The sequence below is a fragment of the Pteropus medius genome, unplaced genomic scaffold (genome assembly GCF_902729225.1).
Source record: "Pteropus medius unplaced genomic scaffold, Ma_sr-lr_union100, whole genome shotgun sequence".
Classification (NCBI taxonomy): domain Eukaryota; kingdom Metazoa; phylum Chordata; class Mammalia; order Chiroptera; family Pteropodidae; genus Pteropus; species Pteropus medius.
This window is the reverse complement of record NW_024354875.1, coordinates 20,502,170-20,508,169: the sequence shown is the minus strand read 5'-3', so window position 1 is coordinate 20,508,169 and position 6,000 is coordinate 20,502,170.

Sequence of the window (6,000 nt, the reverse complement as noted above, 5' to 3'; positions counted from 1 at the left end):
CAAGAAAACTGACTATGACAAAGCCATAGAAGAAAAAGGGAAATAGAGGTAACCTGTTCTACAGTAAAAGTGACTAATGTGACATAACCAAATGCAATGGGTATGTTTTAATTGGATCCGGGCTTGAAAAGGAAATGAATGTAAGACATTTTGGGAACAATGGGGAAATTTGAATATGGGCTGAACAAAAAGAACATTTGAGAATTACAATTGATTTTTTTTCCAGTGTGATAATAACATTGCAGTTATGTAGGAAACTCTCCTTATTTTTAAAAATACATGCTAAAGTATTTAGGGATAAAGTAACATATCTACTTAAGATGCCTCAGCAAAAATATAAATATATAGATATAGGTATTTAATTTTATAATAACTATAGCAAAATATTAACAATTGTTGAATGTAGAGGTGAGTGAATAGATATGTTTTCTACTTTTCCTTAAGCCTTAAAAGTTTTATAATTAAAATCTTTAGAAAAAAATAATGCAGCTCTTATCCATTATCGTCATGAGGAAATTCGGCCTGGTGTTACTAGATACTCAGTATTCAAAGCAATGAGAAATATGGAATTTGTATATAAAATTTTCCAGTTAAGAAATGTTAGCAATTGAATTAAAAAACAAATAAAAATCAGCATCAAAAAAAACCTCTGTGCAGACCTACTGCAATGCATTTGGATGCTGAAGCTGTCCCCTAAGCCTCTAATTTACCATCTCTGATTTAGATCCTTTGCACCTTAACCCTTTTCCTTACACCTTAGCTCTCTCACCCTTCATCCCTGATTTTCTTCTTTCTCAAAATGATATCCAGCTAACTCGGTCCTTTTCTCACTCTTGCTCTTCTTTTTTCCCAACTGGACTCTGCCTCTTTGCAGTTTCACTGAACAGTTGGCAGATAATGTGAGAATTAATCAGGCTGTGGATTTCTCTGGAGTATCAGATGATTTAGCAAACTGAGAATTGTTTAATAATTATCCTAGAGCACTAAACATTATCCTAATGATCTAAAATAGTTATTAAAACTCCCCACTTAAGATTATTAAATTGGAACATCTGTCTTCAGGAAGCATTTCTAGTGCATGTAATATTTGCAAAACATTTACAACTGCTTTTAGTTATATCTCAGACCCTATGATAGGGTCATAGCTTTTTCTTATTAATGACTGAAAACACTAGGCATGGAGTCCTAAAGGTAACTTGAGTCCCCCGTAAGAGGAGGTATTAGACCGAGGCAAGCTTCCTGGATGACAGGCTGCTGCTTATCCAACTGTGCCACGTTCTCTCTAGCTCTTGTTTGCTTTATTAGCTAATTACCAGGCTGCATATTCAACCCAGGTTCCAACTATATTAAGGGCTATTTACTAGCTAAAATCAATACCCTTTCGATTAGACACCTGGCGTGGCTTTTGGTAACTAAGCATTATTTGGGCTTCACTGCTTTTACTCCATCAGGGAGATGGGAAAGTGCTTTGTTTTGATTTTTTACACTTAGTGGCTACTGCCCTTAATGGTATGAGATAAAGGGCAGTGGAGACTCACTCTGCCATGGCAGAGACTAGGAACAAACACATAATATTTACTGCACAAGGAAAGGGGAAAAGAAAAATAGCATGACGAACAGTGGTTTTACTATTTTAAAGCTCTTTTTCAATTAGACGAATCTCTTTAGATATATGTCTGGTGCTCCAGGCACCGTATTAGCCCTAAAAATACAAAGATAAATAAAATACATTTTCCAGCTTAGTCAAGTTGGAAAGAATAAAATTGAAACAATAATTTCTATAAAAGAGCAAAAAGAGCAAAAAAGAGATGTAGAACTGTGTTTTGATATAGCATGGCAAAGGGAATGGTTCATTCTTTTTAGAAAGAAAAATACCAAGGAGGCTTTTTATGTTGTTGATGGTGGTGAAACCAACCCAAAAAAACCCTTTTTAATGTAGGTATTTTATTACAGAAATAATCCATGTTCATTTTGGAAACATGAAAATATATAGACAAAAAAGGAAAAAAAATCCCTATAACCCCACCAACTCAGATCACAATTAACCACTATCAATAACTTGCTATAAGCATTATACAAATATTTTCTATGATATACATGTACAATTTCTTAAAATAATAAAGACCAAAAAAATGAAAAATGAGTGAAGACATTGGCTTTGCCTCAGATCATTCAAAACCAGGTCTTTCCACTTATTATCTTCATGACTTCGGGCAAGCTGCTTAATCTCTCTGAGCATCACTTTTCTCATCTATAATATATTGGTAATGATACCTACCCAGAGTGTTGTAAAGATAAATGATTTGATAGAAGTACAATTCTTAGAACAAACACTGGACTATATAAAGCACTCAATATATTCATTCATCCAACAGACGTTTATCAAGAGCTCTTTGTACTAAGCACTTAGATCACATCAGTGACCTAAATATACTATTTATTTTTTAAATTATCATCATTATTAATATAATGGTCTATAAATTCTCTTTCATTTAACAAAATATTTAAAAATTTCTGTGACAACAAACATGAATTTATATCGTAATTTTTACTGGATGTATAGCATTTCAAGGGGTAGATATACCATAATTTATTCCACCAATCTCCTATTCAAAGGACCTACCTACAAAAATGACTTCTAATCTGTATTATAGATAACACTGCTTTAAATAACTTCGTATTCTTGTCCAGTTGGTTAAGAATAAATCTTTTAAGTGTAATTATTGAGTCAAAGATGATGAACATTTAAAAAACTTTTTAACACCTGTTACTAGCTTACACAAGGAAAGCATTCAGGTGGAAGGGGTACCAGAATTGGGTGTTGAAGGAAAAGCAGAAGAGAGATTTGTGGAAAAAGTGAAGAAATAAAATAGAGTCACGATGGTCAAACTGCTAAATTATTGAACTCAAGTAGGCTGAAGCATGAGGAAACAATTCTATTCTTCCTTAAATTAGCCTGAAAACTTAAACTTTTGAACATTCAGTTATGCGTCAGTGCCTGGATGTACCTAAATTCTATAGATAAATCTCTGAAGGACTTAAGAAAGAATGTTCATGTGGTGCTGAAGCTGTACATATCACTTACAGATAACCACTTATTGAGCTTAAGAAAGAATGTTTCATTATCCAGACCATATGACATCTGGAAGATCACTGTCCTGAGCCAATCCTTGGGCTAAGAATGTAGGACTGACTTTTTTCAAAGGTGTGTTTTTTACTGTAAAAACTCTCAAACTTTTCTTTCTCCTTCAGAATACTCTGAGTATTACCTAATGTGGTTTTGACTTGCAAATCCTAAGACCCTTGAATAAATCTTTGACATTTATTTTTAGACAAAATCTCCTAAATTTTTCGAGCTGGAGGGGAGGGAGGAGAGTGAGAGGAAAATGTCAACAGAAAGGAATTCATTATCTTCAAGTTGTTCTGAGGTGAGGTCATACTCTAAAGCAAGGCATCTTTGGGGCTAAATAGATTATAAGGAGCAGTAATTTTAAAAGGGAAACTCACAAATAATCTTAGGTAAAGGATATAAAGGATCAGCGTTGTAGTTTTTTTTTTTTTTTTTTTCTTTAAACTCGCAAGCATGCTCTAAGAAATTGGGGCACGTCTGAAATGCTAGCATGCACATTTTCATGATCCACAACTCCGGACAGAATTTTCAAGAAAGGCAAACTACTGTTACCTCTTTGCCCAATCTGCCAACACCTACTCAACCCTCTCTCTCTTCCCATGAAAAGTACAGAATGACAAAGTTGCTCGATGCAAAGTTGTTGTTTGTACATTGTGTATGTAAAGATAAGCTGGAGCACTTGTTTTAAAATGCTTGTTCCTAGGAGTAAAGGGTACCTACATAAGTTTTGTCTCTGTAATTACAGGTTGGGGATGAAAAATTTGCATTCTAATGAGCATTCCCCGCTAATTTAATGTAGATAATTCTCAGACTATACCATGTTGAACAGACTACACGCTGAATAACTCTGCTGTAGACCTTTGATACTCAAAGGGCTGTTCCTGTATAAGCAGTAAAAGCATCACCTGGGTGCCTGTTAGAAATGCAAAATCTTGGACTTTACCCTAGACTTACTATACAGAATTTGCACTATAACACGTTTCCTGGGTGATTGGTATATACATTAAATTTTGAAAACCATGTTCTGTAGGTTAACTGTCAATAAATAATCTGTGAGTAGATCCAACAGAGAAAAAATATCCCATGAAAAATACAAGTCCCATCCATTTGGTTCTTGTGGGGAACTAGAATCTGGATAACACTGGATACTGGGAAGATGCAGAAAGAAGCCTTGTATTTCAAATTCTTTCCAGCATCAATTAAATAATCTAGGTTTAAAAATTCCCAGAAGGATAAATCTGTGGCATATAAGACTTCTTCACTAACATTCTAGGAAAAGTAATGAGAAAAAATGAGATCTAAATAGTCTATTAATAGTTCTCTAGTTATCCCCTACTGCTTATATATCAATTTCTAACTCTTTTCTAAGTATAAATGATTTTATGGGAGGTTGCAGCAAGAAAGACATCAGCAGCTCAAAGTAAGATCAATAGATGCTAAATGAAATAAAATTGGTTTTGATTTTATTTCTCTTGTCAGTTTCTATTGACCAACCTTTTAAATTGTAAAATTATGCACCTGGAACTAAAAACTAAAAAGTAATAGGGCCAGTGATGGAGCTTTTATTTAGCATTATTAGTTGATATTTTAAGAAGTGAAAAATTGGTAGAATTTAAAGCTCTAGGAGAGAAAACAAACAGGTAGCCCACATGATCATTTATTTAAATCAACCAAGATCTCTAAACGGAAGGAGCCTCAGTGAGGAAAGGCCTGGCTCTTTATTGAATCATGTGATTGGCAACGTGTTTATTCCAGATAGCTGTCTTTCATGTGGATGCCTTTTTGAAATGGGTGTCTGGGCAATCAAAGTTTAAGTCATTCATTTGCATTACAAGAAGAACAAACAAATAAATGTCAGAGTTTATGTTCTAGTACCATTCTTCACTATTTTTGTTTCCTTTATTGTTGACATTTTCCTCAAATCAACTTTTTAATCTATCTTACTTTTAACTTACTTTTTAATCAATTTACTTTGAATCTAAAGTTCTCCTAAGAAATAATTTCCATAATTAAACACAATAAATTAAAAATTTTAAGTATCCACATGCCACCTAAAAGTATCTCATGAATCAACAGCTTTTGGAAAATCTCAACATAATAGGTGCTCAATAAATATTTGGTAAATTAAGAAATAAATCTTATTTTTAGCATCTTGTTCAGGAACTTGAATACATAAGATACAAATGGAAAATCATTGCCTATTTATTAAGACTTTGCCTCAAATCATCAAATCAACCATAATTTTCATCTAATGTCCTGTGTTTAATTTTATACAATCAAAGTCTCAGATTTTACCTAATTACTAGTATTAATCAAACACTATTTTGTAACTTTTCAGGGATTTTTTTTTACTTATCTTTCATGTTGCAAAGAATGAGATGAAAGAGGAAACAGAAGGCTAGATTCTTCTGAGTGAATTGGATTAATTCATCTTTCAATGAATACTTACTACGTGTGAGGCATTATGCTAGTTTCTGATAATAAAAGATAAATAAGACTTAATCCTGAATTCAAATTGTTTAAAATTTTATGAGGAAACCCAGCAGTTAAACAAATAAATGTAATTCAGGGTGATAAACATTTCACAAAAGTTATGTATTAGTGTCTCAGGGGTACAAAGGATCGAGTGACCAACAGAGCTTGAGGACAGCTGAGGTGAGGTTTCAGTGGAGTCAGGTAGTAGCTAACCTCCAGGATCTGGTACCTTAATAGGCACCCAGAATCATTTTTAAAACACATGAATAAGTAAAGGAATAGGGTCAAATGTTAACACTTGGATATACAGAAAAAAATCAATTCAGATCTAACCTGTCCAGCATGTCTAGCAAATGAGTTTGAACTTCAGGATAAAGTGATATGAAACATGGAGA